A 21,089-nucleotide genomic window follows, 5' to 3' on the forward strand; every position below is an offset into this window, starting at 1 on the left:
GAATTTATGTCAAGATTTTCAAGTTTTCCACAGGATTGTAGACCGAGATTGAAACCAATGGGATAAAAGTTTCCATTGACTATAAAAATTCCACATTAAAAACGGTTGTGCATTTTAAATCTAGACTTGCATGCAGATGGTCCCAGTTTCAAACCGCAGCATCTCCAGGTGGGGCAGGGAGAGCATCTTGTCTGAAATCCTGAATATCAGCTGCCTATCAGTGTAGATAGTACTGAAATGGGAGAAACAATTCTCTGACTCGATATAAGGCACCTATGTATTCCGCTTTTCCACTACCTCGGGTACAGTGGTACCTCGGGTTACATATGCTTCAAGTTACATACGCTTCAGGTTACACACTCTGCTAACCCAGAAATAGTGCTTCAGGTTAAGAACTTTGCTTCAGGATAAGAACAGAAATCGTGCTCCGGCGGCGCGGCAGCAGCAGGAGGCCCCGTTAGCTAAAGTGGTGCTTCAGGTTAAGAACAGTTTCAGGTTAAGAACGGACCTCCAGAACGAATTAAGTACTTAACCCGAGGTACTACTGTACTCTTAATACTTCCTCATGTGAACAAAAGGGTCTTTGTGACCTCTTTCCCTATTTGCATTGTTCCCTCAACAGAATGAACATCACTCATCTGAACTCATCACTCACCTGATCCTTCAGCAGTTGCTCTTTAATAATTCTTGTCAAGAGCATCCTTTACCAGTGAATTCTTCCCCTTAGTGCAGGGATAGGCAACCTAAGGCCCATGGGCCACAAGCAGCCCACAGGGGTTGTTTAACCGGCCCATGAGCTGCCCGCTTGGTGAATCCCTGCACGCTGCAATAATAATCACTGCGCACAGCATGGCACGGGGACTCACTTCCGTGGCGCCGGAAATTGCGTCTGCGCAGACGCCGGAAATCACACACACAATCTGGCCCACAGAGGGATCTCCGCTGGAGTGAACTGGTGAGGTAAACCTTGCCAACCCCTGCCCTAGTGGATGCTGATCTTATTTCTCTCCTGTAAAGTTGCCAACCGTTTGATATTTTATCTGTCCCATTGGTATTTTTGCCTCAGAGCTGGTACTAAGTATTTCGAGTTGTTAAAAAGCACAGTTGTACCTGTCAGCCTTATGGAGCCTGGCCCACCAAGATTGTCCCTTGCTCGTTCATCTTCATATTCTGCCTTTCTTTTATCACTGTACCCAAGGCAGCTTATGTGTAGTTCCCAGGCAGACACAGAGCAGACCTAGATGAGCTTAGCTTCAGGAAGGTGGTGGCCTTGCACACCTTCAGACCATACCCCAGGATTTATTTATTTATCTATCTATCTATTTCTACCCCCACCTTTCCTCCAAGGTGCTTAAGGTGACATACACAGGCCCTCCCCACCCTTCACATCTTATCCTCACAACCCTGTGAGGTGGGTTAGGCTGAGAGATTGTGACTGGCCCATCATGGCTGAGTGGGGATTTGTACCCTGGTCTGCCAGTTCTAGTCCAGCACTCCAACCACTGCTTGCAATACAGCTTCTGCTTGTCCATTATTGGAAAAGCAAAAATCACCTTATGTCATATGACAAGCTGCTACCACTAGAGGTCTTCTAGTACTTTGGCAGACTAGACTATTGTATGTGAACATACGCAAAACAAAAACCTAGAAGAATCCAAGGAATCTCAAATAATTGAGGTTATTAGGTTAGGCTGAGAGAGAGAGAGTGATTGGCTCAAAGTTACCCAGTGGACTTAGTTGCCCAGCCCGGCCGCTGGTGTCTATTGGGGTTGGTTGGGTGGAAGACAGGGAGTCCAACAGTAGATGGTGCTAGAGCCCCATGATAGGCAGAGCCAACGAATTCTCATTTGGTCCCCCCTCCCACCCAGGGGGAGGAAACTGACAGGCTGCACCACCCCTGCACTGGACGCAAGTCACAAAGCATATAGGTGGGGTCTAGTTGAGGGCAGACTGAAGTTGTTGGGGCAGCACCTCATTTTCCCTAATGGACCAGCCTCTACTAGGTTTGCTCTCACTTGCCTATCTTTATGCTGGTTGGGATTCGTCTGTTGGAAATTCCAGGCGGAATTTGCAATAATCACGAAATCGTCATGGAAAACCCGGACAACCTATGTTGGAAGCTCAGCAACTTTAGTCTAGTTTTACATTCTTTCCCAGCATCAGGGTCTTTTCAAGGGAGTCTTCTCTTCTCATGAGGTAGCCAAAGTATTGGAGCCTCAGCTTCAGGATCTGTCCTTCCAGTGAGCACTCAGGGCTGATTTCCTTCAGAATGGAGAGGTTTGATCTTCTTGCAGTCCATGGGACTCTCAAGAGTCTCCTCCAACACCAGAATTCAAAAGCATCAATTCTTTCGCGATCAGCCTTCTTTATGATCCAGCTCTCACTTCCATACATCACTACTGGGAAAACCATAGCTTTAACTATATGGACCTTTGTTGGCAAGGAACGTCTTTTATAGTGGAAGTCATAAGCCACCATGTGGGCCCTAAAGAGCCACGCTGCGAGGATTAAAACCGCAGCAGACCCCCCCAGTTCCCATTCTTTAGAATACCAACACGGTCCATAGAAAGTAGCTCTCATCTGAGCAGGGTCTTGATTTACAAATGCCCTCCCTCTTTCCTGCAGTTTGTATTTACTAATGTCTCCCTTTGTGAGCTCAGGTTTTTGTTTTGCTTTTTGCTATGCGAGTCGTTTAGTTCGCATCAAGGCACAGCATGGGCTAAGGAGCTGAACAGCCAAAAAACTGTGCTGAATTCTAGGATGGGACTAGATCAGATCACTTTTCATGCCCCATTGCAGCAGAAGTACCAGGCTGCTGTGAGCTTTCCGCATTAAAACAGTCGCCGCTTTGTGCTTGCCAGATGAGCACAAAGCCACTTGATGTTCCGCCAGCTTCGATGCCGACTTGCAGCTGTCTGCTGCAGAGCTCCCAATGGCTGGCCAGCCTCTCCAAATTTAATTGGAGAAATGTTGCACTGTGCCCAGTGGTTGCCCTGCCCTGTAGGCTTGAGCCAAGAAACACGTGGCACCCCAATTCCACAGAGCTGCAAAAGGATGCTGTCCTGTTTTTTTTCCCTGAATGGGCCTTTCTTTTTAGGTGAAAACAAATGCTGTTTTTATTATGTGTTGTATTACTGGCACTGATTAAGCCCAGATTTTAAAATTGTACTACTGAGGCATTTTCCCTGTTGTGTCAGGGCTGCATCCAAGGCCTCTGCAACCCCTGGTGCTTGTTTATTACTATTCTTGTTAATTTATTATGTCTGTATCCCACCTTTCATCTAAGGAGCCCAAGGTGGCTTACATAGTTCACACACACACACACACACACACACACACACACACACACACACACACATTTTGTCATCACAACAACCCTTTGAGGTAGGTGAGGCTGAGATTTGAAGTCTGGTCTCCCAGATCCTTGTATGACATTCTAACTGTTAGTTTCTATTTGCCACTGTGCAGTGCTTTTGGAGTCACAGGACTCTGTTTACATTCCAGGGATTGCAGACTGTTGGAAGTCTCACGGAAGACAGGAGACGGATGTGATGTTACTGGTTTCCTGCTCCTTTGTTGTTCAGTTGCTCTCTGCTTTCACAGAGAGAGGATGTGTTTTCTGTCTGCATAGTAAGAAATAAAGCATAGCGGTATAGCCATAAATCTCATCACTTCCATGTGCTGCTTTGATTCTCTGCTGAATGGGAATGTGCCCTAGCCTTATCAGAGGCTCAGGTCGTCAATCACAGCGGAGGCGATTCCAGAGGACTCGGCCAGAGGAGGATGAGTTTTATCAGTCGAGCGGAGATTCCGACACTAACCACTACGCCAACTGGCTTCCCACTCCAGGAGTGCTGCCTATGCGTGAAAGGTGAATGCTGAAACAGCCGTCTCATCATTTGGGTTCATTGCAAGACATGCTGAGCCAGCACAGGACAGAATGCAACCCAAGGGGTCTGTTCATCTATTTAGAAAAGATTTAATTCCACAAAAATATTTAACTTATAGGAATGTTGCATATTTCAATAATTTCAAGAGACCACTTTTATTTTGGCAAAATATACGCTAGCTTATTACTGATGCTTATTATGGTGCTGGAGGAGACTCTTGAGAGTCCCATGGACTGCAAGAAGATCAAACCTCTCCATTCTTAAGGAAATCAGCCCTGAGTGCTCACTGGAAGGACAGATCCTGAAGCTGAGACTCCAGTACTTTGGCCATCTCATGAGAAGAGAAGACTCCCTGGAAAAGATCCTGATGTTGGGAAAGATGGAGGGCACAAGGAGAAGGGGATGACAGAGGACAAGATGGTTGGATAGTGTACCAGCATGAGTTTGACCAAACTGCGGGAGGCAGTGGAAGACAGGAGTGCCTGGCGTTCTCTGGTCCATGGGGTCACGAATAGTCGGACACGACTAAACGACTAAACAACAACAACATTACTGAGAATCAGTGCCTAATTATAATAGTGCGAAATATGAAAAGCTATCTTTATAGATTTCTTAAATTGCAGAATAACAAGCGTTTGCAACTAAAGTCCACTCACTCATGATTCATCATACATTCCCAGCCCCTCCTTTGCAGTTTTCACAAAATTACAGCACCGTGGACTTTTCCTTATTTTTCTTGGGGTGTTTGTACACTTTCAAGGCCAGCTTCCACCACAACATATGCAGTTAAACAAAGGTATGATCTGGTTCAAAAATTCGGATTGGGGGAATGAATCCAGATTCCTGCCCCCGTTAGGGGCAGGGAATAAGAAGGGAAGATTGAGTTTCATCCTTGTTGCCCTTTCAGTTAGGTGATAGTACTTGTCCGTGCTGAAAGTGATAACCTTCTGGTGTTGGTAGATATTCCAGGGTCAATGGTCAAGACCCAAAGAACAGAAACTAGTTCCATGAGCCCAATTTTGTTTAGAGCAGAGTAGGGAGGTTTGACTTAATTTCCTTAGACAGTAGTTCTCCTTCACCACTATGTGACAAGCTACTTTTGAAAGAGATGGTTTCAAAAGCATTGTTTGATGCAGGGTCAACTGTTAGAAGAGGGGCAAAACATCAAATTTGCTTACAAAGGGGTGAGGAACTTCCAGCCACTGAGCCAATCCAATTTTGTCCACAAGGCTATTCCCCCAAAAATCATGTCAACCTGCCAGCAGCTGGTGTCCCTGGGTGACGCTAGCTGGTGGGGCAGGGTTCATTTGCCCAGGTATACCTGAAGGAGCATCTCCACCCCCATCGTTCAGCCCGGACACTGAGGTTCAGCTCCGAGGGCCTTTTGGCGGTTCCCTCACTGCGAGAAGTGAGGTTACAGGGAACCAGGCAGAGGGCCTTCTCGGTAGTGGCACCCGCCCTGTGGAACGTCCTCCCACCAGATGTCAAGGAAATAAAAAACTGCTTGACTTTTCAAGTTTTCAATGTTTGGTGTTTTTAATATTCTGTTGGGAGTCGCCCAGAGTGGCTGGGGAGACCCAAGCCAGATGGGCAGGGTATAATTAATTAATTAATTAATTCCTGCCATGTGCTTCCCTGCAGGAAATGCACTGGCAAAGCAGAGCCCTGCACAGAGCAGGCTTGAACCCTCTGCTCATCAACTGGTGAGTGGAGAGTTCAATCCTGCAGAATGCTGCTTCAGTAGCATGCTTACTGCCAGGAGGTAGAGGTCTGTATCAGGGCATTCCTGGCAGAAAACATGCTGGCGAAGCAGCATCTTGATATTTTACGAGAGAGTGGTATATAACTACTTTTATGCATAAATCTTCAGGAATGCACAATGCAAGGCTCATCGGTTGATTGTGCCCCCCCCCCCCCGATTATTTGTGGCTCCTGGAAGAATTCCAAATGCCCAGTTTTGGCAGGCTGGTTCCACCTTGTTGTGAGGAAATCTGTGCTATCACACACAGGCACAGCCACAGAAAGAGAGAGGTGGCAAAGTATCTGTATCAGCCTTGCATAGGATGTCCACTTAAAGGTAATGGGACCCCTGACCATTAGGTCCAGTTGTAGCCGACTCTGAGGTTGCGGCACTCATCTCGCTTTATTGGCCGAGGGAGCTTCCGGGTCATGTGGCCAACATGACTAAGCCGCTTCTGGCGAACCAGAGCAGCGCATGGAAATGCCGTTTACCTTCCCGCTGGAGCAGTACCTATTTATCTACTTGCACTTTGACGTGCTTTCGAACTGCTAGGTTGGCAGAAGCAGGGATCGAGCAACAGGAGCTCACCCTGGTGCGGGGATTCGAACCGCTGACCTTCTGATTGGCAAGTCCCAGGCTCTGTGTTTTAACCCACAGCACCACCTGCGTCCCGGGAGACCAGAGTTCAAATCCCAGCTCAGCCACAATGAAGCTCTCTAGGTGAACCATGGGTGAGGCACAGTATCTCAGCCCAATCTACCTCGCAGGGTTGTTGTAAAGATTAAATGAGGCAGAAGAGAACCGTGTGCACCTTGAGCTTCTTGGAGGAAAGATGGGGCATAAATGCAGCAAGATAAACAAACAAAATCAGAGTCATCTTGGAGACCGTTTCAATAAAAGTGAAGCGCTGAAATACAGACACTGCTAGCTGTAATGAGATTTAAGAAAGTGTTTGTGGGGCATGCAACAAAATGTTGGAGTGCGCAGTGCTCCTGGTCAGAATTCCAACAAACCTGTTTCATTCTCCCTCTCTCCCCAGCCTGGTTTTCCATTCCTTATCCCAGGCCAGCCTGAGGCCAAGAACAAGATGGCGTCACTGCCATTCCTTGTACACAAGCCAACTAGGCTAGCAGCTGAGTCTTACTTTAATACTGGTGAGTGAATTGTCAATACCCTACAACATTCCTCTGATGGAAAATAGGGACTTTTCTCACTCCCCCCCCCCCAATGACCCTCACTGACTGTCCATTTTTCTCCCTTTCCCCCTGCAGAGCACTTCCTGTCAGAAGAAAGATGAGAACTACCACTGCTACCCCAAGAAGACACAGCACACATACCCTCCACCGTCCTGAGAAAACCCCCTAATCCCTATTTTATTTTATTTTTACTTTGGTAGATTTACAAAAAGAAAAACCCATACCAAAAAATAAATTTTAGAACGGGGCAAGATTAGACGTGGATGCACAAAGCACCTCAATGACCTCCCCCCCCCCATGCAAAATAACTCACTGAGCCATAGGTGGCTTCAAGATCTTTCTCAATTATTTGCTGTTTATCATTCCAGGACATGTTGAAACCCTTTGCATTTATTTGACTACACTCTCCAAATTCTTGCTTAGGCTGGCTCTGGTCCCCCTCCCTTTTCCCTCCCCCCTTTTTTTGCTGGGGTTGTAAGATAATCTCACGGCTGCCAGCTCACCCTTACCCTCTAAACATGGGGTTGACATTCCTAGAAACTCGACTTTGCCAGGAATGGCAACCACAAAAATTGTCGCTGTCAGTACTTTGCAGTCAGGAAAGGCAAACCACACATTTCTGTCCCTCTCCAAGTGGGAAGCGGAAAGGGTAGGCCTAGGCCATCTCGACCAAGAGGTGACTTGGTTTCTGTGTCACGCTGCAGGTGGGGAGAAAGACATTGCCCACAGGAAATAACTGGTTTCCCAGTTGCCAGGAAAGAGTGAATAGAGCATATCTTCTCAGCTGGATCACGGAACCAAGAGTTTCTCAAACAAGGCACACAAACTATTGGGGCATTTTGTGTACAAGTCCCCCAAAATCAAACAATGGGACCTGTGAGAGGCTTAGACGGAAAATTGAGAACCTGTCAAATGACGTTCCTCTATTTGAAGGGTTGTCCAGTCCATAAGAACACAAGAAGATCCCTTTTGGATTAGGCCAAAGGCCCATCTTGTCCAATACCCTGTTCTCACAGCGGCCAGCCAGATGCCTGGGCAGGAGCCCAGGCCATTTTCAAGATGAAGAACCAAAAAATGGGAGAGCAGAGGCCTGGATGTTGCCCATCAGCACCTAGACCCCAGGCAGAGGAGGCACATGGGTTAGGTCACATGGTCACAGCCTTCTTCACAAGGGCAAGATTTCTCTTTATTAAATCATCACCATTCTTTCCAGATTTGTGCCTATACTTTAGCATATGCAAACTTTAGCTGTGTCCTCTTTTTCAGTGATGCTTTGCCTGTTTCTCTTCTCTTCTCTTCTCTTCTCTTCTCTTCTCTTCTCTTCTCTTCTCTTCTCTTCTCATCCCTTTTGCAATGGGTTAAGTGGTTCGGTCCCAGCTCCTGCCCACCTAGCAGTTCAAAAGCACATCAAGTGCAAGTAGATAAATGGGTATCGCTCTGACGGGAAGGTAAACGGCATTTCATTGTGCTGCTCTGGTTCGCCAGATACAGCTTAGTCATGTTGGCCACATGACCCGGAAGCTATACACCGGCTCCCTCAGCCTATAGAGCGAGATGAGCATTGCAACCCCAGAGTCGTCTGCGACTGGACCTAATGGACAGGGGTACTTTTACCTTTACTCCCAGGTCCTATTCTGCCTCTCTAACCTCTACACCACCCTGCCTCTCTCAACATTTTACGGGATGATGATATTGCTCCCCCTTCTATGGCCAATGCTGTAAACACATTTTATTTTACTTGCGTAGAAATGTATGTTCTGAGTGGTGTTCCACTTCCTCTATTTGCAATAATATTATTTGTGTTTGTGGTTTTTGCTCCGGTTTTTATTTTCGTTTGGTGGCATTTCATGGCGGCTTGCCAATGTTGTCTCCGAAATATGAATGTGACTATTAGCCTGAGGTCACCATGAATTGAAGATGAGCCAGCCGTGCAGAAAGAAGATATCTGGGGGATATTTTGTGCGTGTTTATGTTATTATTTCCAACGTCTGGCAAAAATGCAGAGTCAGAAAATATTCCCTGCTGGGAATTTCCAGTGCAGGGGAAAAGACTCCAGTCTTTCTACATCCATCGCAGAGATGCCAGCCAACTCCTATGCAGCAGAACTGACTGGGTTTGACTGGGTGTCAGCTGACTCCCAGATGGCATTGTGGTTTTTGTATACAGAGAGAGGCAAGTTCCCACACATTTGCTCCTGGTCAGATTAGGCAGCAATTTAAGAGCTGCTGTAACATGTCAGTTGGTATTAACAAGTATGGCAGGCACCACTTTCTACCTAGGGTAGATCAATTCTATTCACATCTGAAGGAAAACTTACCTAATTAGTAAAATGAGAGCTATGTTGTGGCCCCAGCAGCATACCTCTATTTTCTTGCATCAAGAAACACAAGAAGGGCCTTTGCTCTAGCCAGAAGCTTGGCCTTGCCTTCACCAGTTTTGGAAGGAACATTTGGAAAAGTCCTGTATGCTCAGAGACTTCGCACTTGCCCATTAGTGGAAATAGGAAGCCCCAAGAATTTATTTTTTAGATGTCCCTTTTATGATGAAATACGCAGAGATACCATTGACCCTCAGCTGGAGAGGCTTGCTAACCTTTCGGATAAGTCTAAACTCAATTTTCTCCTCTTAGGCAAAGACCACAAGACGACCTGGATGGTTGCCAGATTCTGCACGCAGATTTGCAGGCGCAGACCACTCCCTGAAACAAATTATTTCACTAGGAAAACAGTCAAAGTCAGCCTACATGGTGGCAAGGCCAGTTTGAATGGTAGCCCAAATTTTAGGTCTTTATGTGTATATGCGTTTATCTCAAATTTTAATCTTTAAGCTGTTGTTGTACAATGTTTTAAATGTATATTTTATTTTTGTGAAAGCTGTCCTAGTTGTGCTTTTCGAGTTGGTCTTTGACCGTAATAAAATTATGAAATTACCTAATACCTACTTTCCAAAACAATAGGTGAAGCAAAACACAACCATCCTTTGACATTCATCTGAATGGTGCAACGCAGTTCTGCAGCAAAGTAATGTCTACGAAAAGGCATACACTAAAGTAAGGTGTGCATAAAAGAGCACATATTCGTGAACATACTATAACAACTGCTTATATTGGAGAAAACTGCTTTGAAAAACATGTGTATTGGGCTATAATTGGATACAAGATATTGTACCTTAAGAGAAATTTGTGCTGAAATGAATTTTCACAAACCAGTGTGAAAATGTGGAGAGCTGAACTGAAAACTGGAAGAAAGGGAAACTGGAAGAAGCTGAAATTGGCACATGTGCCCACCCTTGTCTGAAGCATAGGTGAAAAGTATTCTTTCCCCTTTCCTTCTCCTTCTGAAATATACCTGCAACACCTCAAAGGACAGGAGTGTTTTAACCTCACACCAGGGCAGTGTTAAAAACTGGGATAGAAAAACTAGGAGGCAAATAGCTTCTGGTTGTGGGTGCCAAAACAGAATGTCTAGGCTCCACTGGGGGGGGGGGGTCGGTGACACTTTTTATTTATTATTTTGATATGCATGAATTAATATGCATATCACATAAATCACACATAGTTAATATCACATTTTTTAAGCAGAAATTGTTAATACAAGTTTAATTTGGTGTTGACAATAAAAATCTTGGTACCATACTTCAGTTTTCGAAACACTCTTTATTGTTGCACTCCTTAACATGTTGTCTGTCCTTAAGATATTCTCTGAGGCTTCAAAGCACATACATTTCAGTAATCCTTCAGTGTCAGCCAGGCACAAAAAAATGGCACCCAGACTTTTGCAGGTGCTTGCAAATGGAGAATCTTTAGGGGCAAAAGGCGTCTGATTCCCTGCTAATTTTGAACCCTGCACCGGGGATACTTGAGGAATTTGTAAATTGAGATGGGAACTGACCTGACTCATCCCTCCCAGACTAATGAGTGGATTGGAATGTATTTATCCTTCAGATTTTGCACATCTCCACATTTTGCAATTTTATTTATTCATTGGAATTTAAACATTCCAGAGTTGTCCTCTCCTACAAGTATGAGTGGTAAGAAGAGCCCAGCATAAATAGCAGCAGAGTCAATAAGGAGACAGGTATGCATTCTATTTAAAGGCTGTGGTGTGACAGTAGACAAGCCACTGCCCCACAAAGCAGCCTTTCAGGAAGAAACGAAAACAGCTGAGGCTTGGCATTCAGCTCTTGCTCAGAGCATGACCTTGTTCCTTGACCATCCTTGCCTTCTCGACATAGGTGATGGTGTGTGACCTACATAGGCCATCTCTGCTGGGAAGCAGTGATTTTTATCAGCTACGCTTGCCACAGGCCAGAGATGGCTGGCTGGTGATCCCTGAAGCCAGACTTGACCCCTGAAGCAATGATTCTGATCGATGGGATGGAGAGATTTGTGGGCATCTTATTAAGACGAGATTATGGGACGTGGGTGGCGCTGTGGGTTAAACCACAGAGCCTAGGGCTTGCCAATCAGAAGGTCGCGGTTCGAATCCCTGCGATGGGGTGAGCTCCCGTTGCTCGGTCCCTGCTGCTGCCAACCTAGCAGTTCGAAAGCATGTCAAAGTGCAAGTAGATAAATAGGTACCACTCCGGCGGGAAGGTAAACGGCGTTTCTGTACGCTGCTCTGGTTTGCCAGAAGCGGCTTAGTCATGCTGGCCACATGACCCGGAAGCTGTACGCCAGCTCCCTCGGCTAGTAAAGTGAGATGAGTGCCGCAAACCCAGAATGGTCCATGACTGGACCTAACAGTCAGGGGTCCCTTTACCTTTAAGATGAGATTGATTAGAGCTGCTTGGCTTGCTTGATAGGCCAGGAGGAAGCTGCCTTAATAGTTCATTGGTTCACTGGGAACAGTCACAGAGGCAACTTCAGGGTAGTGTGAATGGTTCAGCCACACTGGACGCTGGTGCTGCAGAGGGCGACACACTCATAATGAGGTAGAATGGAGCGAGAGAGGCACCCCCCCTAAATAAGAATTTTAGCATCACACAGGGTGCCCCTGAAATTTGAAAGCCCAAAGTCTGCCACTGTCAGTGGTCTGCAGAAAACTACCTTAGGGAGGTACACACACTATAGTCTTTCAACAGCAAGAATGGCTGGAGGGCTGAGGCCATTTCCACAACCCATCAGCCATCATAATTTGACACCTGAAGCAGCTGCCTCCCTCTGTCTAATGGTAGGGCCAGCTGTGACAAAATGTTTGCCTCCATAGGTTTGGGGAACAAATATCACAACTGGAGAAAGATCTGTTGGAATTTAATGTAGAAGTGTTGGCTAAAATGTATAAAATATTATTGGAATGGGAGACAAAGGATGAACAAGTAAAATCCTCAACGATACATTGGGCAATAGATATTGGTCATAATATCGACATGGAAGCTTCAGAATGATTGTGGAATAATGGATTCAAATTTTACAGCATGTTATGGACTAAGAAAAATTATATGAAAATGATATATCAATGGTATCTAACACCAAGCAATTTGGCAAAAATGTATAAATCTAAATCAAGTAAGTGTTGGAAATGTAAAGAGAAAGAAGGTTCTTTTTATCATATGTGGTGGTCTTGTAGTAAGAATAAAGCTTACTGGGAAATGATATATAATGAATTGAAAAGGATGTTTAAAATAAAGTTTGTAAAAAAACCAAAAAACCAGAAGCTTTTCTTTTGGGAATTACAGGGACAGAACTTCCTAAATTGTATAGAAACTTATTCATGTATGCAACTACAGTGGCAAGAAAGTTGCTTGCCCAAAAATGGAAAGAAGTCCCAGCAAAGGAAGAATGGATACAAAAACTTATAGAATATGCAGAAATGGCGAAACTTAGCGGAAAAATAAGACATCAAGATAACAAACTTTTTATAAAAGAATGGAAATGGTTTACTGAATATTTGCGTGGACAGGCGGAGTCCCCAGATCCCAAGCGGTCCCTGCGTCATGTGCTATGGGATTAAATTGGCCACAACTTTATTAAATTTCAAATGTGGGTAGACCTTGGCTGAGGCATTGGGCGTTCTCTCTCCCCAGTCCCCAGCCGGGGACCTAGGGAGCATCAGGGTTATCCAGTGTGTGGGGGGGGATGGGACGGCTCTGGAGAACATATGTTCAAGCAGAGATTGCCGCCCCCGTTACGCCGCTGCCGCAGGGGAGAGCAATGACGACCTTTTGGCGTACGGTCAAAGCCTTCCTTCAGAAACCCCTTTAACGGGGAACCCTGGTATCGCCGCCGCAAAGAGGAAGATGGACTAAAGGATTCCGCCCAAGGCCTGATACCGCCAAAGTTGTGACGTTTTGCTACGGGAAAGGCAAAACGTGCCAATGCAGGGAAATTCCTTTCCGGCCCTTTGACAGCGACCTTATCGTAGCAGCACCCGCATACCTGTGAAGAAAAGTTAACCTGCAAAACCTATGAAGAAAAGTTAACCTGCAAAATAAGACATTAACTGAGGGTGGGTAGGGTGGGAGAAGCTCTGGAGCCAAGTGAGGATTCCCAGGTAAGATCCTCCCTCTATTGTGTGGGCAGGTAATCCCTCCCCCTACCTGGCCTGGTCTCCTTGGCAACACTTCCCCCAGGTGGGATTGGACAACTGACTGAGGTAGGCGGGGACCTCCAGGTATCCCACCTGAGGGAAGGCAAAGCCAAGCCTATGCTGATGGGGCCGCTCCAGATCTAGGGCTGCGCGCGTCCACGCAAAGGGCGCCCCCCGTTTTAAGAAGTCATTACAGATAAATTGTAAACAGATAAGAATATTGGCTGGATTATTGTAATAACCAGCAATTACGTAAGAGTATATATATTTAAAGTAGATGAATAAATGAATAAATTAAGTTGATTTAGATATGCAGAAGATGTTTAAAATAAATTTAAGGAACTGCAGAAAGAGGGGGAAGGAAGTCAAGTTTCAAAATGTTAAAATGACTGTAAAATTATTGAAATGTATAAACTTGAAAATCATAAATCTTTTTTTTTAATGACGAAATGTTTGCATCTATTTTGAGATGGGGCAGCTTGGTGCAATGGAGCAGCATTAAATGGCTTCTCTCCCAACACACCAGGTTGGGGTGGGGGTGGTACAGGTTGGGGTGGGGGTGGTTTTGGTTTAGTTCAAAAGTTTTGGTTTTGGTGCCATCACTGAGTTATTTTTAGCTGTGGAAAGCCCAGTGGTGAATCACAGATAAATGACCACGTGGGAGAGGTATCTCGCACACTTCTTTTCCCCCTCAGGGGAATATTAGAAGAGGGAGTTTCAGGTTCCATTGGACTTCCTGTTGTTTGACAAGATTAGCCGAGCATGGTCTGACTTGATTCAAGATCTTACATGACTCAGGTTTCCTTGTAGTACTGCCTTATCAGTTCGCAAGAGATTAGATGTAATGAACGCTAGGTCAGCATAAGTGAAAATAAAATAATGGCCATGGTGCTGAACTGGGTACCTCACAAAGCTTTGGTTTTAGGTCTCGGTAGCAGTTTCATTGGGAAGGAAATCATATTTTAATTTGTTTGAAAGATTTTTACAACATGATTTAGAAAAAAATAACTATTAGGGTGGCATATAGAGTTGAAATAAAACAAAACAATGATTTAAAACAGAAAGCAGTGCAAAAGCAACAGCATTAAAATAAATGTTAAATTGAAAGTAGCGTTAAAACCAATTGGCATAACATGCTGAATGTCGGGTGAGATACAAGCTCCTCTTTACCTTGCACTAGGGTGACATCAAGGGACACGGGTGGCGCTGATCAGGACTTGCTGATCAGAAGGTCGGTGGTTCGAATCCCCGCGACGGGGTGAGCTCCCGTTGCTCGGTCCCTGCTCCTGCCAACCTAGCAGTTCAAAAGCACGTCAAAGTAGATAAATAGGTACCACTCTGGCGGGAAGGTAAACGGCGTTTCCGTGCGCTGCTCTGGTTCACCAGAAGCGGCTTAGTCATGCTGGCCACATGACCCGGAAGCTGTATGCCGGCTCCCTTGGACAATAAAGCGAGATGAGCGCCGCAATCCCAGAGTGGTCCGTGACTGGACCTAATGGTCAGGGGTCCCTTTACCTTTACCTTTAGGGTGACATCAGAATTGGTGCCAGGTGAGCCTCTCTGGGGTGCCGTGGCTGAAAGGGAATACAGAGTAGAGCCTCTGGACGAACAGAGTGTTTGGCAGGACCAGTCCAGCCAAGAGGCAAGGTGAGGTGGCTGCCTCAGGCGGCAGAATCCACCAGGGTAACAGATCCTGATGTCCATATTTCTTCCCCCCCCCCCCTTGTTCCTAATGTCGCTTCCCTTGCCCCTTCTTCCCTGGTAGGAAGGGGGATGCCATTTTGATGTCCACTTTAGGTGCCAAAATGTATTGGGCCATCCCTGGTGTTTGGGTTAGGCTTATGCAATAGATCATGGGTAGGCAAACTAAGGCCCAGGGGCCAACTGCCTTCTAAATCCAGCCTGTGGATGGTCCGGGAATCAGCATGTATTTACATGAGTAGAATGTGTCCTTTTATTTAAAAAGCATCTTTGGGTTATTTGTGCGGCATAGGAATTTGTTCATTTCCCCCCTTCAAAATATACTCCGGCCCCCCACAAGGTCTGAGGGGCAGTGGACCGGCCCCCTGCTGAAAACGTTTGCTGACCCCTGCAATAGATCATGGAGATCTAATGCTGCATGTTTGGGAAATGCTTGTGGTTGATCAAATTGTATGGACAATTTTATATAAGACATGTAGCTTGATTCATCTCTTATCTGCAAGCAAACAGCACATTCTTTTTCCAGGTCTAGGCATTATATCACATTGTTTAACAAAAAAAACCCCATGCCTGTGGTTAAGAGATTATTGTTCAAGCCAGTTGCTGACACTACAGCAAGATACTTTTGGAAAACCGAGCTTCAAGGAAAATATCTTACCTTACGTGCATGTTGTTTATGTGACATTTTTAAACGTCATGTCTATTTTGACTTAGGGAGATTTAACTACTCAATTTCAGGCCTTTTCTCTCACCAGGTTATGAGTTGCCCACACAAATCGGAATCGTTTATTGTAAAAAATAGTTTCACAAAGCACTCCAAGAAGTTCATCATCTGTCCTAAACCCAGATTCAAACTGTCCTCTTTGCTATCTCATCACTCAACCATACACCTGGATGGGGCAAGGCAAATCCATTCGCCTCCTAGACAGTAAAGGATTTGTTGTACCATACTGCATAGCAATAAATCACATAAAGATGGTCATAATCCTAATATGTCTTTCTTGGCATATATATTCTGTCAAGAAATAGCAACAAATGAGTCAAAAAGCTAAGACGTACAGAGATTTCTCCTAACCTGAAATCTGTCTCGAATTCAGCTTTGTTCTAGTATTATAAGAGGGCATCAAAACATTTCCCTTGTGCTTTGTGAATGGCAGTCATGCCAAGTTTCTCTGTTTTTCATTTTTCCAACTTACATTTCCACATCAACTTGCACTATTTTTTAAAAAACTCCATATTAAAATTCAGCAGCATTTTAGTGGATATTTCTCCTTATACTCTTTTAAAAATGCAATTCCCCCTAACATTTTTGCAAGCAATTTCCCCTAACATAATGCCTTAATGTATGCATTTTGTGCCCCTTATTTGCTTGGAGAACTGCACCCCAAAATTCAAAGAGTGAATTTCAAAGGATAGCTGTGTTTTGGTTCACACCTTGTTTCAGGAACTGTGCATAAGGCCGTTTCACATTAAAATGTGAACTGAACCGGATTTCTCCCCTATCTCAAATAACTGGAAGATTAAAGGATGTGGTTTCTTTAATCTGTAGTCGTGTGTGAACTGCAGTAAAACGAAATGACCATTTTGCCATAAGCGCTTTCAAAACCAGAGTATAACAAGCCACCCAAATGTGGTTTCTCTGCCATGACAGAGCATCATATTTACACCATTGCAGCACAGCACCGCGTTACTCATGATTGTGTGGCTAACATGGAGCTCAGATCTCTGCCTGGATCTTTGGCAATACATATCTGTCCCAGACTTCTTTAACCTAAGGCTGACCAGTCTTCTTCCTTTCTTCCAACTTTGCATCATGACCATCTGCTTTGAAGTATCAACTCTACTTTTTTTCTCTCTCAGCAAGACAGAGTCATTTTCAGAAGTTCTTAGAGCAGCTGCAGGGACACTACCCCAGGGCCTAGACCAGGGGTAGGCAACGTAAGGCCCGGGGGCCAGATGTGTCCCAATCGCCTTTTCAAGCCGGGCTGCGGACGGTCCGGGAATCAGCGTGTTTTTACATGAGTAGAATGTGTGCTTTTATTTAAAATGCATCTCTGGGTTATTTGTGGGGCATAGGAATTCGTTCTCTCCCCCCCCCCAAAAAAAATATATATAGTCTGGTCCACCACATGGTCTGAGGGATGGTGGACTGGCCCACAGCTGAAAAAGGTTGCTGACCCGAGGCCTAGACATATACAAAGAAGGTGGCTTCCATTGTATTTTCTCCAACCAGATACCAGCATAGAATCATGGAATTGTAGACTTGGAAGGGACCCGGGGGTCATCCAGTCCAACCCCCTGCAATGCAGGAATCTCAGCTAAAGCATTCAGGACAGATGGCCATCCAACCTTTGCTTGAAAACCTCCAAGGAAGGAGAGTCCACAGCCTCCCGATGGAGACTGTTTTACTGCTGCACAGCTCTTCACGTCAGAATGTTCTTCATAATATTTAGAATCTCCTTTCTTGTAACTTGGACCCATGGATTCAGGTTCTACAACCTACTGAGGAAGTCCATTCCACTGCTGGACAGCTCTTACTGTCAAAACATTCTTCCTGATGTTTAGCTAGCATCACCCTTCTTGTAACTTGGAGCCATAGGTTTGAGTCCTACCCCTCCAGAGGAGGAGAAAACAAGCTTGTTCCCTCTTTCATGGGATAGCCCTTGAGATATCCGAAGATGGCTCTCCTATCTCATCCCAGTCTTCTCTTTTCCAGGCTAATCATAGCCAACTCCTCCAACTGTTCATCAATACATCATTTCTAAATGCCTGTTTCAATCAGCTCAAATGTGGTACAGGTGATAGTTCCTTGTGGGAATTTTGTAATTACTTTTTGGATCTGACTTTTTTTCTTTTAATAACTAGCACTAATACAGCAGCTTAGGATTTCCCTCCTTTCCACCATCCTCTCATGGACCTCTTTTGGGGACAAAACATTGAGTAGTGCCCAGTGATTTGTTTTCCCTCTGGAAAAATGCTCTCTTCCCCCTTCTCTCAGATATTTCCCATCAATCCAGCTGACCGCATACATGTTCCAAATACTACAGCTGCATCAATATTTTGCTTACCCAGATTTTGGGAACTTCCAGTTTTTCGTAATGTAAGATGTGTGGCTTTCTTTTTCACCCAGGGTAATGTTAACCAGTTTAGAAAGACCCAGTGTGTAGTATACAGACAAGAAATATACTTAATGCATACTGAAGCTCCATCTCTGAGTTCCAACAGACATGATCCAAAAAAAGCATTGATATGTGGGTTGACCCCAAAACAGCCTTAGGTTAGGCTAGCCTATTCACTTAACACATCACTAAAAAGAAGAAGACGAACTGCATTAAAATTTCATATGATAACTTATATGTATAAATGCAAGTTTAGAAATAATGACTACAAATTAAATGGAAATGCAATAGATCTCATCATAGTAGGGAACGCAAGAAGTGGTCAACCAGCTGCCTGTGGGAAACCAAGGAGCAGAACATGAGCGCAAGGGAACCCTCTCTTCCCATGGTTTTCAACAAGTGGTATTCAGAAGCGGGATGTTGGTGGCGCTGTGGTCTAAACCACTGAGACTATTGGGCTTGCTGATCGGTGGTTCAAATCCGAGCTCCCGTTGCTCTGTCCCAGCTCCTGCCAACCTAGCAGTTTGAAAGCATGCCAGCGCAAGTAGATAAATAGGTACCACTGCAGCGGGAATATAAACAGTGTTTCTGTGTGCTCTGGTTTCTGTCACGGTGTCCTGTTGCACCAGAAGTGGTTTAGTCATGCTGGCCACATGACCCAGAAAGCTGTCTGTGGACAAACGCCAGCTCCCTCGGCCTGAAAATGAGATGAGCACTGCAACCCCATAGTCGCCTTTGACTGGACTTAACCATCCAGGCATCCTTTACCTTTACCCATTCAGAAGCATTGCTGCCTCCTCCTGTGGAGATAGAGTCATCATGGCTAGTAGCCATTGATTGCCTTCCCCATGAATTTGTCCAATTCTTTTTGGAGAACTTTAACTTTATACTGGACTTAAATTGGTGGGAAGACTGTCCTCTGTAAAGCAGGAAACACAGCCACCCTAGCTTAGGTAAACGAGTGATATGGGCCATCTTGGTATGTAATTGCTGCAGGACTACTTGTACCAAAAGTACATGACAATGGATGAAGAATTGCTTTGCAGATATACAGCACAGTGGTCCAAATGGTCAGGAGCAGTGCTTCCTATTTTGCTACCTGAGGCAAAGCAGAAAGGTTCTACCCTGCTGCCACCACCCCACCACTGAAGCCTCCCTTACCTAGGGCATATGGTGGTACCCACAAAGCAGCAACGGTGGCAGCGAGTTCCAGTGAGATCTTGCAAGAGCTCATGAAGCTTTTAGGAGGCCTCGTGGAGCACACAAGCTTTCATGAGATTTTGGTGAGATCTCACAAGAGAGCCAGTGTGGTGTAGTGGTTAAGAGCGGTGGACTCGTAATCTGGTGAACCGGGTTCGCATCTCCGCTCCTCCACATGCAGCTGCTGGGTGACCTTGGGCTAGTCACACTTCTCTGAAGTCTCTCAGCCCCACTCACCTCACAGAGTGTTTGTTGTGGGGGAGGAAGGGAAAGGAGATTGTTAGCCACTTTGAGACTCCTTCGGGTAGTGATAAAGCAGAATATCAAATCCAAACTCTTCTTCTTCTTCTCTGGCAGTGGCAGGCTGGGACACCCACTTGGATGCCACCTCTTGGGGTTCTGCACCTGAGGCAGTTGCTGCCTCATGGGCCGGCCGGCCCTGAAAATGGTGCCGTGTCCAGTTGTTTATTTGCGTGCAGACTTGCTCTTTGGCAATGTTAAAACAAACTGGGATAACCCTGAGGCTCTTAATCTTAGGGTTGGGGGTTCAAGTCCCATGTTGGGCAAAAGATTCCTGTATTGCAGAGGGCTGGACTAGAAGCCCCTCATTGTCCCTTCCAACGCTACAATTCTGTGATTCATGGGGACTGCCTTGAGCAGGTTTTCTGACTGCACGTACAGAAATAACTCCACAGCAATACCCCAAAAATGCAGTACAAAACCCACACAGAGATTGCGATTGGAGACAGGAAAATGATACTCCTTCTGAAACCTGCAGCCTGATACAACTGCTTCCCATTAGCTTACGGAAAGGCGGACCCCACCAAAGGTTAATGTAGTGTAATGAATAAATATAAACACCTATGACTCAAGCAAATGTGGAGTGATAAAAGAGGGAGTGAGCGCACAACCAATCTGTAAATCTCCTATATTGTCCAAATTCCTTCCCTCTGCAAACACATGGAGGGGAAATTCATGATTTGATGGGTGATTTCCCTGTATAACTGCTATATGTAATACTGAACGAAACTAGAAAATTAACCTGTTGATTAATTCTATTCCCCTTCCATTGTTTTTGCTCTTTTGGCACGGCTTGATATAAGGCTGTTATTATCCAAAAAGTTGGTTGAAGTTTAACCACTACTGTTTCCTGTCTGACTATGGTTTTGTCAACAGTCTGGATGTATAGTGGGCAGCAAAATACTCAGTGACTAAATGGGGAATAATGGACAAAGTCGGGAAGTAATAAAAACAATCTTGATGTAATATGCACAGACCAACAGGTTCAGCCTTTGATAGGAAATCTTAATATTCAAAAGAACATCATTGAACAGAAGTGACTATTTTCACTGCATTGGAAGTTTTGTATGCAAAAAAAGGCCACACACACAAACATTCAAAGTATTATGGGAAGAAGCATTAAATTTGGTTCATCTTCTGACTTATAGTCAAAACAACATTTTTACAGGTTTATTCATTTAGTTTATTTATTAATTTCACTTTTGCATTGCTCTTCCTCAAAAGGAGCACAGTTTTGTAAAAGAAAATAGCTAACACAAGGGAACTCAAACAAAATAACTTGAAGCACACACACAAGCACATGATATCTTGGAAACTTTCCCATAGCGCAGTCACAAAATCAGCCCATGCTGTTAGGCATTAGCAGGCCTTAAATTTGTAATAGCTCAAGAAAGGGCCTCAGGATCCAACCCACC

The 21,089-nt window shown here is 45.0% G+C and overlaps 1 long non-coding RNA gene across 1 annotated transcript in view; it reads left to right on the forward strand.

Moving 5' to 3' along the window:
* The window catches only part of LOC310705459, a 73,770-nt gene extending 65,668 nt beyond the window's left edge, over positions 1-8,102 (forward strand). The window contains exons 2-3 of the long non-coding RNA XR_014525305.1: positions 6,671-6,785; positions 6,903-8,102. This is a non-coding gene — a long non-coding RNA (uncharacterized lncRNA). The remainder of the gene's footprint in view (positions 1-6,670; positions 6,786-6,902) is intronic.
* Positions 8,103-21,089: the final 12,987 nt, after the last annotated feature.

The sequence above is a fragment of the Podarcis liolepis genome, assembly GCF_965112155.1.
Source record: "Podarcis liolepis genome assembly, chromosome: 4".
Classification (NCBI taxonomy): Eukaryota; Metazoa; Chordata; class Lepidosauria; order Squamata; family Lacertidae; genus Podarcis; species Podarcis liolepis.